The sequence below is a fragment of the Littorina saxatilis genome, linkage group LG1 (assembly GCF_037325665.1).
Source record: "Littorina saxatilis isolate snail1 linkage group LG1, US_GU_Lsax_2.0, whole genome shotgun sequence".
Taxonomy (NCBI): domain Eukaryota; kingdom Metazoa; phylum Mollusca; class Gastropoda; order Littorinimorpha; family Littorinidae; genus Littorina; species Littorina saxatilis.
This window is the reverse complement of record NC_090245.1, coordinates 91165922-91183421: the sequence shown is the minus strand read 5'-3', so window position 1 is coordinate 91183421 and position 17500 is coordinate 91165922. Positions and strand designations below refer to the sequence as shown.

The 17500-nt window shown below is 47.6% G+C and overlaps 1 protein-coding gene across 1 annotated transcript in view; it reads right to left on the bottom strand.

Annotated features, from left to right (window-relative positions):
* LOC138953272 (putative neurotrophin receptor LTRK 1) overlaps window positions 1-17500 on the bottom strand; it is a 29430-nt gene that overhangs the window by 8308 nt on the left and 3622 nt on the right. The gene's annotated exons all lie outside the window — the stretch shown is intronic.

Sequence of the window (17500 nt, the reverse complement as noted above, 5' to 3'; positions counted from 1 at the left end):
GTTGCGCTGAGAAGGATAGCACGCTTTTCTGTACCTCTCTTCGTTTTAACTTTCTGAGCGTGTTTTCAATCCAAACATATCATATCTATATGTTTTTGGAATCAGGAACCGACAAGGAATAAGATGAAAGTGTTTTTAAATTGATTTCGAAAATTTAATTTTGATCATAATTTTTATATTTTTAATTTTCAGAGCTTGTTTTTAATCCAAATATAACATATTTATATGTTTTTGGAATGAGAAAATGATGGAGAATAAGATGAACGTAAATTTGGATCGTTTTATAAAAATAATAATTTTTTTACAATTTTCAGATTTTTAATGACCAAAGTCATTAATTAATTTTTAAGCCACCAAGCTGAAATGCAATACCGAAGTCCGGGCTTCGTCGGAGATTACTTGACCAAAATTTGAACCAATTTGGTTGAAAAATGAGGGCGTGACAGTGCCGCCTCAACTTTCACGAAAAGCCGGATATGACGTCATCAAATACATTTATAAAAAAAATGAAAAAAACGTCTGAGGATATAATACCCAGGAACTCTCATGTCAAATTTCATAAAGATCGGTCCAGTAGTTTAGTCTGAATCGCTCTACACACACACACAGACAGACACACACACACATACACACACACACACACACCACGACCCTCGTCTCGATTCCCCCCTCTACGTTAAAATATTTAGTCAAAACTTGACTAAATATAAAAAAGACACAAAAAACAAGGAATATTTTACGAATATATCTTATGTGTTGTTTTGTGAATAGAAGAAGGAGCCGTTTTGCTTGTTGATCTTCCATTTTTATCCAATTAGCGAACTGGGTAAACTATTCACCGTGTTGTATTCTGTGCGCACGTGCGTGTGTGCAAGCCCTCAGGCGCACGTGGAAGCAGCTCTAACTGTAAATAGGTTTATTCGCGTGTTTGTTTAATTATAGAAACATTCTGCCTTCTCTTTACATATATACAGATTACATTTTCGCAAGGGTTTTGTGCGTCCTTTTTGGGCTATGTTATTGAGCGGGGTGGAAGGTAGAACATGCCTGCGTTTGGTTCCGGAGATTGTGTGAGCAAAGGGACGGATACAGCCATAGGGAAGTCTGGTTAATAAAACTGAATGACAATTAAAAGCACACTCCTTCCCGTGGAAACAGTTTGGCTCACGATCTCAGAACAGGCCAGGATTAAAATAAAACCATCCCTCCACTTGGTCACATACCAAACTTGATCAGCCTGTGTGCTCTCTATGCACAGTTGTAATTTTTAATGAATTTTTCGTAAAAGCAACTAGCGACGTTTTAATAAATTAATTCATGAAAAAAGTCCAATTCACCACAGCAAGCAGTCAGGATGTTATTTGTCGGTATGTGTCCAAGTATCCCACGTAAAAGCCTGTTCAGATTTAAGAGGATTAACCTCTTTCCGGAACTCGTTATGAACACCGGGGCGGGGATGTAGCTCAGTCGGTAGCGCGCTGGATTTGTATCCAGTTGGCCGCTGTCAGCGTGAGTTCGTCCCCACGTTCGGCGAGAGATTTATTTCTCAGAGTCAACTTTGTGTGCAGACTCTCCTCGGTGTCCGAACACCCCCCGTGTGTACACGCAAGCACAAGACCAAGTACGCACGAAAAAGATCCTGTAATCCATGTCAGAGTTCGGTGGGTTATAGAAACACGAAAATACCCAGCATGCTTCCTCCGAAAGCGGCGTATGGCTGCCTAAATGGCGGGGTAAAAACGGTCATACACGTAAAATTCCACTCGTGCAAAACACGAGTGTACGTGGGAGTTTCAGCCCACGAACGCAGAAGAAGAAGAAGAAGTTATGCACACACCCGAAAATCAGTTTTATCAAGATGACTAAGGCGTAAGGTGGAAAAGGGCAAGTTAACAAACCTGAACTAAAAACCCTTATCATTCGAAAAATATGAGTAAAGGGGCGGAAAGGGAGGAGAATGAAAACAAGTCGCGTAAGGCGAAATTACTACATTTAGTCAAGCTGTGGAACTCACAGAATGAAACTGAACGCACTGCATTTTTTCACAATGACCGTAGTCCGCCGCTTGTGCATAACAGAGTGAAACTGACGAGCCTGTTCAGCGGGGTAGTGGTTTCGCTGTGCTGCATAGCACGCTTTTCTGTACCTCTCTTCGTTTTAACTTTGTGAGCGTGCTTTTAATCCAAACATATCATATCTATATGTTTTTGGAATCAGGAACCGACAAGGAATAAGATGAAATTGTTTTTAAATCGATTTCGGAAATTTAATTTTGATCATAATTTTTATATTTTTAATTTTCAGAGCTTGTTTTTAATAAAAAATATAACATATTTATATGTTTTTGGAATCAAAAAATGACGAAGAATAAGATGAAATTGTTTTTGGATCGTTTAATAAAAAAAATAATTTTAATTACAAGTTTCCGATTTTTAATGACCAAACTCACTCATTAGTTTTTAAGCCACCAAGCTGAAATGCAATACCAAACCCCGGCCTTTGTCGAAGATTGCTTTGCCAAAATTTCAATCAATTTGATTGAAAAATGAGGGTGTGACAGTGCCGCCTCAACTTTTACAAAAAGCCGGATATGACGTCATCAAAGGTATTTATCAAAAAAAAGAAAAAAAACGTCCGGGGATATCATTCCCAGGAACTCTCATGTCAAATGTAATAAAGATCGGTCCAGTAGTTTAGTCTGAAACGCTCTACACACACGCACACACACACACACACACACACATACACCACGACCCTCGTCTCGATTCCCCCTCTATGTTAAAACATTTAGTCAAAACTTGACTGAATGTAATGAAGAGCAGTTTTTTTCCAGCAGACATCTTTGTAAGGGCAAGGGAAAGGAGGTCAAGAAAAAGGAAGGATGTTTCCATGGAGATAAGTGCAAACACACACATACACACACACGCACGCACACAAAACTCTACGAGTTTGTTATCTCGTATAAAAACGCCTCTCAGTCCCGGCACAATAACGCATAAATCAGGAGAACTCAATACAATCAAGAATTCTCAGGCCATTGCCAGGGACAAGTGGGTGGAATTAGCTTCCGCCTTTTTCTTTCCACGTGCTTGTTTTCTTTTGATTTATGTCTTGCTGCCGTAAGCAACCTGCCATTTTGTCTGGATCGCGTGACGCTTTTTGGCACGTCGTAAAACAGCCTCAGGCGGGTTTCTTTCATAATCCGTTGAATCCCCAAAGAGTCTGTTATTGCTTGCAAATTGCACTTGCCAGACGTGTTTTTGTGGGCTTTGCATTTATTGGATTTGTGGTGCTTTTTTTATTTGTTAATTATGCAAAACAGTATACGTTATTTGCGTTTTTGACCAAAATATGACATTGTACACAGATCGAGACAGTCATTGTTCTCCGAGACCGCGATAGCGGTCGAGGTGAACAATGACTGTCGAGATCTGTGTAAAATGTCATATTTTGGTCAAAAACGCAAATAACATTTATGTAGGCTATCGATCGAATTCCTTTCAGGTACTGGCTTTGTGGTTGTTTTGACGATTGAACGAGCACACACACATGCAATCAAGCACACACACCAAGAACACCTGTTTACACCAAACACATACACTTCAATGCGCCACAAAAATAGTGCAACTTCAAAAGTTTATTCAACTCCTTCAATTAACATTAGAATATTTGATTATCGCAACATTTTGTTCAGAACATAATCAAAGGAACGGAAAATTCATGAACATCAAATAAAACATCAATTAAGTTGCTACATCTCTTTGCACCGTCAGTGTCAGTAACTGTTGTACACACTTGTCGTCACCCTGTCTCGCGATCAAGACTGGACGAGTTCATTGAGTAAGCTTGTGGGGTTAACAGCAGAGACAATCAACACGTTTTGTCTTATTTTGTAATTGTGATGTTCACGTTGTTTATGGTACAGTTGTGGAAAGTAAGCAGAACTTGCATTGTTGTGGATGGTGGCATGTCAGGTTCATTTTCTGCACTGAGGAAGAAATTCATATCTTCAAAGGACATGTCGAAACTACTTGCCCCGCGCATATCGACTCGGCCGGTGGCTGTGTGTGCGACAGAGCTGAGTGAACTTCGCGAGGGGTTTGAATTTGGCCGCGGCAAAACTTGGAGTTGTGTGTTGACTGCATTTATGCTGATGGAGGGTGTGTCACGATCGGGTGACAGAGACCAAGAAAGTGTCACTCAGTAGAGTGCCTGTTCTTGGTCGATTATGATAGAAAGCGCCTGTACGTGATATTGGGCTACAGCAGAGTTTGCTGACAGTGCTCAATCAGCACGGATGTTTTGTAGCGCACGAGTTTCACAGTGGGGGTTTTTGCTGTCATAGGGCTGACGGTTTTTCGCTGACAGCGCGCACGGGATTTTCAGGGATTAAGTTTCTCGTGTCTTTTTTCTGCTTGGGAGGCAGAATTGTGTATAGCTGGACTGGTTTTGTGACAAGGTCAGTCACGTGTTATTGGCTAGGTTGTCTGAGAGAGACACAAGCACGAGGCACTTGACACCCAGCGGCAGAAGGGGAAGGATCTAATACACAGTTTCTAGAGTATGATGGTTTTTCACCGAATATTGTATTCGGCACTCTAGGGGAGCTTCCACTAGTTTTTCCTGTCTCACTGCCAGTACTTTGCTGAGGACAAGTCGTCAACTTTCCTTCGTCGGCGATGGCTTTCGCATAAGGATTCGACAAGGGGTTCTGGAGGTTTTTGGTCACTGTTGACGAACAGAGGCTGTTCCAGGGAGGAGGCGGACTTTGCTTCCATTGAGAGTACAATCATAGGCTTTTGAGGTAATAAATCATTATTTAACGCTGTTGATGAGTCTGTGTTGTGGAATAATTTACTCTCTGTTGTTCTTTCCAGGTTAGCGCATAATTTACTCTCTGTGACGCTAAAATACTAATCTGTATATGGTTTTTGCAGATAGGGAGAGAAGGACGGAAAATGACTGTTTTGTTGTTGTAAAAAGTCCGTTTTGTGCAGGCCCACGTGCTCGATGAGATATTTAAAGATGACATGTTTTAAGGTGGTGGGTGAGGGGTAGCTGACATGTTTAGTGCACCGATGCTTTCTGTTTGCAGCCTTCGTTCGTTTCTGTCGGTTGCCTGTAACCGCTGCACGGCTGCCTTTTGACGGGGCACTGCTAGCTGCAGACGTTGGAGCTGGGACCTGAGGAAGCTACGCTAACCGGCTAACCAGCAGACCGGCTAACCAGCAGACCGGCTAACCAGCGAACCGGCTAACCAGCAACCCGGCTAACCAGCAACCCGGCTAACCAGCATACCGGCTAACCAGCATACAGAAAGAAAGCTAAGTGCACCGTGTCTTACGCACCCCGTTGACCACCGTTGTCTTTTTCTTATCTGTGATTTCATTGGAGTAGTGACAACGTGGGGTGTGTGACCCCTGCATGAACTAGAGCTTTTTTTGAACAGAACATTCTCATTTTGACTGTATTTACACGGGTTCAGCGTGTTACTATAATTTTCTATATACTACTGGCATTTTGTCAGTGACCACGGGTTTTTTACGTGTTGAGAACGTAAAAGGAACATATTTTGAGTGAAGGCTCGAGGGAGGTGGCGAGTTTATACATAAACAGGCGTCTGAAACTTATACTTTTGTTGACTCTATTTAATTGTATGACTGCGAGAGTGGATCGTGGTGTGGTTAGTTAATTAGTAGTAATTAACCGGTTCATAATCACCTTAAGTGATATATTGAAACGTGACACATGGGGGCCAAGCCGGGATTTACTCAGTTAATTTCCAACTGATAAAGACCCACCAATTAAGGATAACTAAGAGCAGATAATCTCGTCAGTGCTCGACTTATTTTCTGCTTGGTGCTACCCTTTTTTGTATAGTTTTGATCATATACCACACCTTAAGCGATTCACATCTTGCAGGAAATGTAAATTGTAATTTGTGAGTTATTGTATGCGCTAACTGTGATTACTTCCCTTTCCTTTGTTTGTGAATCTTTGTTGTTGTACGTTCAGAGTTTTCCGTTGCAGAGAGCTGAGCGGGGTTAGCGGATTTGTTATTCGTTTTACTCAGTTTTCTCTACATTGTTGTTTCGCATTTTGTAACAGGTTACATTTCTACCGTCTTGTTTTACTTGGATTTTTCTCCATATTTTGACTTTGTTGGAATTTTGGGGGGGAAGGGTCCGAGGACTTCTGTCCTAACCAAGGCTGTGGGAAACGCTTTGTTTCACCGCAAAAAGCAGCCGATAAAGTAGGCCACGGCTGTGGGAAACACTTTGTTTCACCGCAAAAAGCAGCCATAAAGTAGGCTACGCGATTTGTTCTACACCGTTTGGATTTTTCTTCTGCATTTTCCGGTTGCTGGATTTTTGTATCCATTTCATCACCGCGTGTTCTAGCTATAGCTGCGTTAGACTTACTTTGGTAATAAAGCTTTGCTAAAACTAACCATGGCCACAGGGGGATCTCCGACGAGGAGAATAACTTTCGAGACTCCTGGTAGTGAGCAACCGACTGAGCGAGACGCACGCGTTAGAGCCCGAAGCGTTCTAAAACGCTTAGAAGTGGAACGGAAGGAAGAATTTGAGCGACTGACAAGAAAAGAAGAACGTGACAGACAGGACAAGAAGGACGAACTTGACAGACAAGAAAGGGAACGACAGGCAGAACGAGACAGACAGGAAAGGAAAGACGAGCTTGACAGACAAGAACGGAAAGAGAAAGACGAACGTGACAGACAGGAAAAGAAAGACGAGCTTGAGAGACAGGAACGACAGGCCGAACTTGACAGACAAGAAAGGGAACGGCAGGCCGAACGTGACAGACAGGACAAACAGGCCGAACGCGATCACCAGCTAGAACTAGCTAGGCTGCAGGCCGAGAAGGGTACGCTTACTCAGGCTAGCGCGCCGACGTTTGTTGCCAACCGTACGAGACTGCCGACGTTCGACGATGACAAGGACGAGCTCGACGACTTTTTACGCCGGTTTGAGCGCATTGCATCTGACCAGAAGTGGGAAGAGGCCACGTGGGCTAGCCGCCTTAGCACCTGCTTAAAGGGACGCGCATTGCAGCTCTACAACGCTTTGGATGACGACGAGGCGAGAGACTATCAGGCACTAAAGAAGGCGTTACTCCAGCGCTTCAACCTGACTGCGGAAGCCTACAGACGACGTCTGCGTAACAGCAAGAGACTGAGCGGCGAGCTGAGTCATCAGTTTGTGGCACGCCTTAATCTCTACCTGCGGCGCTGGGTGGAGATGGCCGAAAAGGACTGGACCGTCAACGACCTTGCCGACCTCATTGTCATGGAGCAACTGATGTCCAGCCTGCGACCTGAGGTGGTGACCTTCGTGCAGGAGCACCAGCCAAAGACTACTCAGGAGGCAGCCGACTGGATCAGAGTACACGAGGACGCCCAGGCGATCTCCGGCAAATCTTCAGGCTCACGGCCGGGAAAATCGGGAAATTCGGGTTCTTCAGGACCCAAGGACGGGAAGGACGATCAGGGACACAAAGGATCAAGTTCCAGAACTGACATCCAGTGTTACTACTGCAACAAGCGGGGCCACGTGAAGAAGGACTGCCACAAGAGACAGGCTGACCAGAAGGGCGTACACTTTGTTGGCAGCGAGGAGTTAAGGGACGTCACGAGCTCATGCACAATTCCACAACTCTGCGTTCCGTGCTCCAGGAAACATTTCCAGCCCCACTGCAACGTTTACGTTAACGGAGTGAAGGGCGAAGGTCTGCGGGACACAGGAGCAGACATGATAGTGGTTCGGGCGAGTCTAGTTCCAGCTATGGCCTACACAGGAGACAGCATCAGGGTGAGAATGGCCGAGGCATCTCACGCTTACGACTTGAACACGGCAGTGATCAAGGTCGTAACACCGTTGTTCACGGGGACCATTGTGGCCGTCGTCATGGACGATCCTCCATGCGACCTGCTCATTGGAAACCGGGTTCAGTTTGTGGACGGCGTCACCAGGGAGGTTCCCGTTTATCGGTCTCCCGACGTCATTTCAGTGCTCACGCGGGCACAGGCGGAGCGAGAGGACAAACCTCTCAAACCCCTACCTGCTGCACGAGCTGCCCTGGGGAACGTGACCCCCGCGCTTCTCGCGAAGGCTCAGGCATCTGATCCGACATTAGCGACTCCTCGGGAGCACGCGAAGTCGGGGAAGGTGAAGCTGAGCGGGAAGCATGGGAGGTCAAAGTTCCTCAGGGACAAGAAGTTGCTCTACCGGGAGTTCAGCAACCAAGAAGGTACATTCAAACAGGTTGTCGTGCCTCGCGAGTTTCGCGAGGGTGTCATGGCAACGGCACACGACTCGATTCTGGGAGGTCATCTTGGCACCAAGAAGACCACGGATCGTGTCTGGCGCCACTTTTACTGGCCAGGCATCTGCACGGATGTCCGACGTTTCTGTGCGTCCTGCGATAAGTGCCAGAAGGTGGTTGCCAAAGGAAGGGTGAGGAAGGTCCCCTTAGAGAAGATGCCGCTCATCGACGAACCCTTTCGTCGGGTGGCAGTGGACATCATCGGGCCCATCTTGCCTGCGTCTGAGGACGGAAACAGATACATTTTGACCATGGTGGACTACGCTACTCGATACCCAGAGGCGATCCCTCTGAAATCGATTGAAGCCACGCGAGTAGCTGAGGCTCTGGTTACTATGTGGTCCCGGCTGGGAATTCCATCAGAGGTACTCACCGACAGAGGCACGCAGTTCACGGGAGGAGTGATGGCGGAGGCAGCACGACTGCTATCACTGGAGCAGCACTTCACCACTCCTTACCATGCTCAGTGCAACGGACTGGTGGAGAGGTTCAATGGCACCTTGAAGACCATGCTGAGGAAACTAGCTCAGGAGAAACCACGCACGTGGGACAGGTACATCCCAGCATTGCTTTTTGCATACCGCGAGGTTCCTCAGGAGAGCTTGGGCTTTTCCCCATTTGAGTTGTTGTACGGCAGACAGGTACGCGGTCCCATGGCTATCCTGCGTCAAGCCTGGACGGACGAAGAAGCTGACGAGGAGGTGCAGACGACAGCGACCTACATAGTAGAACTCAGGAACAGGATTGAAGAGACCTGCAAACTGGCTCAAGAGAACCTGGGAAGAGCAGCACAGCGTTACGCGCGAGGATTCGACCGCAAGGCACGGCCGCGCAGCTTCAAGATTGGAGAACGGGTGTTGCTACTTCTACCTGTCAAACACAACAAGCTACAACTGCAGTGGCAAGGACCTTTTGAGGTGACAGCGAAGGTGGGCCAGAACGACTACAGGATCATGATGCACGGGAAAGCACGCCTGTACCACGCCAACCTGCTGCGCGCCTACATAGAGAGGACAGCCTACGGGGAGAAGAACAAAGACCAGAAGAACAAAGACAAGAAGACAGAGAAGGTTGTAGTCATCAGGGGTGAAACGAGGGGTTGCTCGTTCTTGAGGACGACCTTTCTGTCTGGAAACAGACCATCAACCTCTGCAATATCTTCAGGTTGCAAGGTTGGCAAACGCCAGACTTATGCGCTGGGCGTTGATTCTCCAACCGTACCAATTCACGGTACGCGTTATTCCGGGCGCCAACAATGTTGGAGCTGACTTTCTCTCTCGGGCTGTAGAGGAGAACATGACTGTGAGCGAAACCGAGGTTTCGTCTTGAAGAGGGGAGGTGTGTCACGATCGGGTGACAGAGACCAAGAAAGTGTCACTCAGTAGAGTGCCTGTTCTTGGTCGATTATGATAGAAAGCGCCTGTACGTGATATTGGGCTACAGCAGAGTTTGCTGACAGTGCTCAATCAGCACGGATGTTTTGTAGCGCACGAGTTTCACAGTGGGGGTTTTTGCTGTCATAGGGCTGACGGTTTTTCGCTGACAGCGCGCACGGGATTTTCAGGGATTAAGTTTCTCGTGTCTTTTTTCTGCTTGGGAGGCAGAATTGTGTATAGCTGGACTGGTTTTGTGACAAGGTCAGTCACGTGTTATTGGCTAGGTTGTCTGAGAGAGACACAAGCACGAGGCACTTGACACCCAGCGGCAGAAGGGGAAGGATCTAATACACAGTTTCTAGAGTATGATGGTTTTTCACCGAATATTGTATTCGGCACTCTAGGGGAGCTTCCACTAGTTTTTCCTGTCTCACTGCCAGTACTTTGCTGAGGACAAGTCGTCAACTTTCCTTCGTCGGCGATGGCTTTCGCATAAGGATTCGACAAGGGGTTCTGGAGGTTTTTGGTCACTGTTGACGAACAGAGGCTGTTCCAGGGAGGAGGCGGACTTTGCTTCCATTGAGAGTACAATCATAGGCTTTTGAGGTAATAAATCATTATTTAACGCTGTTGATGAGTCTGTGTTGTGGAATAATTTACTCTCTGTTGTTCTTTCCAGGTTAGCGCATAATTTACTCTCTGTGACGCTAAAATACTAATCTGTATATGGTTTTTGCAGATAGGGAGAGAAGGACGGAAAATGACTGTTTTGTTGTTGTAAAAAGTCCGTTTTGTGCAGGCCCACGTGCTCGATGAGATATTTAAAGATGACATGTTTTAAGGTGGTGGGTGAGGGGTAGCTGACATGTTTAGTGCACCGATGCTTTCTGTTTGCAGCCTTCGTTCGTTTCTGTCGGTTGCCTGTAACCGCTGCACGGCTGCCTTTTGACGGGGCACTGCTAGCTGCAGACGTTGGAGCTGGGACCTGAGGAAGCTACGCTAACCGGCTAACCAGCAGACCGGCTAACCAGCAGACCGGCTAACCAGCGAACCGGCTAACCAGCAACCCGGCTAACCAGCAACCCGGCTAACCAGCATACCGGCTAACCAGCATACAGAAAGAAAGCTAAGTGCACCGTGTCTTACGCACCCCGTTGACCACCGTTGTCTTTTTCTTATCTGTGATTTCATTGGAGTAGTGACAACGTGGGGTGTGTGACCCCTGCATGAACTAGAGCTTTTTTTGAACAGAACATTCTCATTTTGACTGTATTTACACGGGTTCAGCGTGTTACTATAATTTTCTATATACTACTGGCATTTTGTCAGTGACCACGGGTTTTTTACGTGTTGAGAACGTAAAAGGAACATATTTTGAGTGAAGGCTCGAGGGAGGTGGCGAGTTTATACATAAACAGGCGTCTGAAACTTATACTTTTGTTGACTCTATTTAATTGTATGACTGCGAGAGTGGATCGTGGTGTGGTTAGTTAATTAGTAGTAATTAACCGGTTCATAATCACCTTAAGTGATATATTGAAACGTGACACATGGGGGCCAAGCCGGGATTTACTCAGTTAATTTCCAACTGATAAAGACCCACCAATTAAGGATAACTAAGAGCAGATAATCTCGTCAGTGCTCGACTTATTTTCTGCTTGGTGCTACCCTTTTTTGTATAGTTTTGATCATATACCACACCTTAAGCGATTCACATCTTGCAGGAAATGTAAATTGTAATTTGTGAGTTATTGTATGCGCTAACTGTGATTACTTCCCTTTCCTTTGTTTGTGAATCTTTGTTGTTGTACGTTCAGAGTTTTCCGTTGCAGAGAGCTGAGCGGGGTTAGCGGATTTGTTATTCGTTTTACTCAGTTTTCTCTACATTGTTGTTTCGCATTTTGTAACAGGTTACATTTCTACCGTCTTGTTTTACTTGGATTTTTCTCCATATTTTGACTTTGTTGGAATTTTGGGGGGGAAGGGTCCGAGGACTTCTGTCCTAACCAAGGCTGTGGGAAACGCTTTGTTTCACCGCAAAAAGCAGCCGATAAAGTAGGCCACGGCTGTGGGAAACACTTTGTTTCACCGCAAAAAGCAGCCATAAAGTAGGCTACGCGATTTGTTCTACACCGTTTGGATTTTTCTTCTGCATTTTCCGGTTGCTGGATTTTTGTATCCATTTCATCACCGCGTGTTCTAGCTATAGCTGCGTTAGACTTACTTTGGTAATAAAGCTTTGCTAAAACTAACCATGGCCACAGGGGGATCTCCGACGAGGAGAATAACTTTCGAGACTCCTGGTAGTGAGCAACCGACTGAGCGAGACGCACGCGTTAGAGCCCGAAGCGTTCTAAAACGCTTAGAAGTGGAACGGAAGGAAGAATTTGAGCGACTGACAAGAAAAGAAGAACGTGACAGACAGGACAAGAAGGACGAACTTGACAGACAAGAAAGGGAACGACAGGCAGAACGAGACAGACAGGAAAGGAAAGACGAGCTTGACAGACAAGAACGGAAAGAGAAAGACGAACGTGACAGACAGGAAAAGAAAGACGAGCTTGAGAGACAGGAACGACAGGCCGAACTTGACAGACAAGAAAGGGAACGGCAGGCCGAACGTGACAGACAGGACAAACAGGCCGAACGCGATCACCAGCTAGAACTAGCTAGGCTGCAGGCCGAGAAGGGTACGCTTACTCAGGCTAGCGCGCCGACGTTTGTTGCCAACCGTACGAGACTGCCGACGTTCGACGATGACAAGGACGAGCTCGACGACTTTTTACGCCGGTTTGAGCGCATTGCATCTGACCAGAAGTGGGAAGAGGCCACGTGGGCTAGCCGCCTTAGCACCTGCTTAAAGGGACGCGCATTGCAGCTCTACAACGCTTTGGATGACGACGAGGCGAGAGACTATCAGGCACTAAAGAAGGCGTTACTCCAGCGCTTCAACCTGACTGCGGAAGCCTACAGACGACGTCTGCGTAACAGCAAGAGACTGAGCGGCGAGCTGAGTCATCAGTTTGTGGCACGCCTTAATCTCTACCTGCGGCGCTGGGTGGAGATGGCCGAAAAGGACTGGACCGTCAACGACCTTGCCGACCTCATTGTCATGGAGCAACTGATGTCCAGCCTGCGACCTGAGGTGGTGACCTTCGTGCAGGAGCACCAGCCAAAGACTACTCAGGAGGCAGCCGACTGGATCAGAGTACACGAGGACGCCCAGGCGATCTCCGGCAAATCTTCAGGCTCACGGCCGGGAAAATCGGGAAATTCGGGTTCTTCAGGACCCAAGGACGGGAAGGACGATCAGGGACACAAAGGATCAAGTTCCAGAACTGACATCCAGTGTTACTACTGCAACAAGCGGGGCCACGTGAAGAAGGACTGCCACAAGAGACAGGCTGACCAGAAGGGCGTACACTTTGTTGGCAGCGAGGAGTTAAGGGACGTCACGAGCTCATGCACAATTCCACAACTCTGCGTTCCGTGCTCCAGGAAACATTTCCAGCCCCACTGCAACGTTTACGTTAACGGAGTGAAGGGCGAAGGTCTGCGGGACACAGGAGCAGACATGATAGTGGTTCGGGCGAGTCTAGTTCCAGCTATGGCCTACACAGGAGACAGCATCAGGGTGAGAATGGCCGAGGCATCTCACGCTTACGACTTGAACACGGCAGTGATCAAGGTCGTAACACCGTTGTTCACGGGGACCATTGTGGCCGTCGTCATGGACGATCCTCCATGCGACCTGCTCATTGGAAACCGGGTTCAGTTTGTGGACGGCGTCACCAGGGAGGTTCCCGTTTATCGGTCTCCCGACGTCATTTCAGTGCTCACGCGGGCACAGGCGGAGCGAGAGGACAAACCTCTCAAACCCCTACCTGCTGCACGAGCTGCCCTGGGGAACGTGACCCCCGCGCTTCTCGCGAAGGCTCAGGCATCTGATCCGACATTAGCGACTCCTCGGGAGCACGCGAAGTCGGGGAAGGTGAAGCTGAGCGGGAAGCATGGGAGGTCAAAGTTCCTCAGGGACAAGAAGTTGCTCTACCGGGAGTTCAGCAACCAAGAAGGTACATTCAAACAGGTTGTCGTGCCTCGCGAGTTTCGCGAGGGTGTCATGGCAACGGCACACGACTCGATTCTGGGAGGTCATCTTGGCACCAAGAAGACCACGGATCGTGTCTGGCGCCACTTTTACTGGCCAGGCATCTGCACGGATGTCCGACGTTTCTGTGCGTCCTGCGATAAGTGCCAGAAGGTGGTTGCCAAAGGAAGGGTGAGGAAGGTCCCCTTAGAGAAGATGCCGCTCATCGACGAACCCTTTCGTCGGGTGGCAGTGGACATCATCGGGCCCATCTTGCCTGCGTCTGAGGACGGAAACAGATACATTTTGACCATGGTGGACTACGCTACTCGATACCCAGAGGCGATCCCTCTGAAATCGATTGAAGCCACGCGAGTAGCTGAGGCTCTGGTTACTATGTGGTCCCGGCTGGGAATTCCATCAGAGGTACTCACCGACAGAGGCACGCAGTTCACGGGAGGAGTGATGGCGGAGGCAGCACGACTGCTATCACTGGAGCAGCACTTCACCACTCCTTACCATGCTCAGTGCAACGGACTGGTGGAGAGGTTCAATGGCACCTTGAAGACCATGCTGAGGAAACTAGCTCAGGAGAAACCACGCACGTGGGACAGGTACATCCCAGCATTGCTTTTTGCATACCGCGAGGTTCCTCAGGAGAGCTTGGGCTTTTCCCCATTTGAGTTGTTGTACGGCAGACAGGTACGCGGTCCCATGGCTATCCTGCGTCAAGCCTGGACGGACGAAGAAGCTGACGAGGAGGTGCAGACGACAGCGACCTACATAGTAGAACTCAGGAACAGGATTGAAGAGACCTGCAAACTGGCTCAAGAGAACCTGGGAAGAGCAGCACAGCGTTACGCGCGAGGATTCGACCGCAAGGCACGGCCGCGCAGCTTCAAGATTGGAGAACGGGTGTTGCTACTTCTACCTGTCAAACACAACAAGCTACAACTGCAGTGGCAAGGACCTTTTGAGGTGACAGCGAAGGTGGGCCAGAACGACTACAGGATCATGATGCACGGGAAAGCACGCCTGTACCACGCCAACCTGCTGCGCGCCTACATAGAGAGGACAGCCTACGGGGAGAAGAACAAAGACCAGAAGAACAAAGACAAGAAGACAGAGAAGGTTGTAGTCATCAGGGGTGAAACGAGGGGTTGCTCGTTCTTGAGGACGACCTTTCTGTCTGGAAACAGACCATCAACCTCTGCAATATCTTCAGGTTGCAAGGTTGGCAAACGCCAGACTTATGCGCTGGGCGTTGATTCTCCAACCGTACCAATTCACGGTACGCGTTATTCCGGGCGCCAACAATGTTGGAGCTGACTTTCTCTCTCGGGCTGTAGAGGAGAACATGACTGTGAGCGAAACCGAGGTTTCGTCTTGAAGAGGGGAGGTGTGTCACGATCGGGTGACAGAGACCAAGAAAGTGTCACTCAGTAGAGTGCCTGTTCTTGGTCGATTATGATAGAAAGCGCCTGTACGTGATATTGGGCTACAGCAGAGTTTGCTGACAGTGCTCAATCAGCACGGATGTTTTGTAGCGCACGAGTTTCACAGTGGGGGTTTTTGCTGTCATAGGGCTGACGGTTTTTCGCTGACAGCGCGCACGGGATTTTCAGGGATTAAGTTTCTCGTGTCTTTTTTCTGCTTGGGAGGCAGAATTGTGTATAGCTGGACTGGTTTTGTGACAAGGTCAGTCACGTGTTATTGGCTAGGTTGTCTGAGAGAGACACAAGCACGAGGCACTTGACACCCAGCGGCAGAAGGGGAAGGATCTAATACACAGTTTCTAGAGTATGATGGTTTTTCACCGAATATTGTATTCGGCACTCTAGGGGAGCTTCCACTAGTTTTTCCTGTCTCACTGCCAGTACTTTGCTGAGGACAAGTCGTCAACTTTCCTTCGTCGGCGATGGCTTTCGCATAAGGATTCGACAAGGGGTTCTGGAGGTTTTTGGTCACTGTTGACGAACAGAGGCTGTTCCAGGGAGGAGGCGGACTTTGCTTCCATTGAGAGTACAATCATAGGCTTTTGAGGTAATAAATCATTATTTAACGCTGTTGATGAGTCTGTGTTGTGGAATAATTTACTCTCTGTTGTTCTTTCCAGGTTAGCGCATAATTTACTCTCTGTGACGCTAAAATACTAATCTGTATATGGTTTTTGCAGATAGGGAGAGAAGGACGGAAAATGACTGTTTTGTTGTTGTAAAAAGTCCGTTTTGTGCAGGCCCACGTGCTCGATGAGATATTTAAAGATGACATGTTTTAAGGTGGTGGGTGAGGGGTAGCTGACATGTTTAGTGCACCGATGCTTTCTGTTTGCAGCCTTCGTTCGTTTCTGTCGGTTGCCTGTAACCGCTGCACGGCTGCCTTTTGACGGGGCACTGCTAGCTGCAGACGTTGGAGCTGGGACCTGAGGAAGCTACGCTAACCGGCTAACCAGCAGACCGGCTAACCAGCAGACCGGCTAACCAGCGAACCGGCTAACCAGCAACCCGGCTAACCAGCAACCCGGCTAACCAGCATACCGGCTAACCAGCATACAGAAAGAAAGCTAAGTGCACCGTGTCTTACGCACCCCGTTGACCACCGTTGTCTTTTTCTTATCTGTGATTTCATTGGAGTAGTGACAACGTGGGGTGTGTGACCCCTGCATGAACTAGAGCTTTTTTTGAACAGAACATTCTCATTTTGACTGTATTTACACGGGTTCAGCGTGTTACTATAATTTTCTATATACTACTGGCATTTTGTCAGTGACCACGGGTTTTTTACGTGTTGAGAACGTAAAAGGAACATATTTTGAGTGAAGGCTCGAGGGAGGTGGCGAGTTTATACATAAACAGGCGTCTGAAACTTATACTTTTGTTGACTCTATTTAATTGTATGACTGCGAGAGTGGATCGTGGTGTGGTTAGTTAATTAGTAGTAATTAACCGGTTCATAATCACCTTAAGTGATATATTGAAACGTGACAGGGTGTCTCCCATGTTCATCTTTTGTTCAGCTGAAGTGTGTTGGTATTTGATCGGAGTTAAAAGTCGTCTTTTGTTTTCAATTTCTTCCCGAGATAGATCTGCAAATCGCGTCATTTGTACAGTTTTGCAGACGTGTGTTTTGATATGTGGGTTAATCCGCGTGTCCCAAATATGAAGTAAGTAGTTCCTTTGAAGTTTCGGTTAACCTGAAACGCCCAAATAATTATGAAGTTTTGTAGGCCTCTGACGTCACATGGCTCAAAGAAGGGAAATCCAATGTCCAATCGATACATTTATTTTTATTTTTATTCATGGTTCTCTGTATTGCTAACTCTCTGTCTTCTCCTCTCTCTGTCTCTGTCTGTCTGTCTCTCTGTCTCTGTCTGTCTGTCTCTCTCTCTGCCTCTCTCTGCCTCTGGCTCACTGGCTCACTGGCTCTCTCTCTCTCTCTCTCTCTCTCTCTCTCTCTCTCTCTCTCTCTCTCTCTCTCTCTCTCTCTCTCTCTCTCTCTCTCTCTCTCTTCGCTATTGATCACGGTTCTTCTGAGATGTCCTCGCGTTACATTTCTTAATCCGTAATGCAGGGCCGGACCCAGGGGGGGGGGGGGGGGGGTTCCAGGGGTTCCGGAACCCCACCCCTGGAAAAAGCATGTACCTTGCTTTGACTTTTACTAGTTTTAGCACCAAAACAATGCTGCTCTTAAC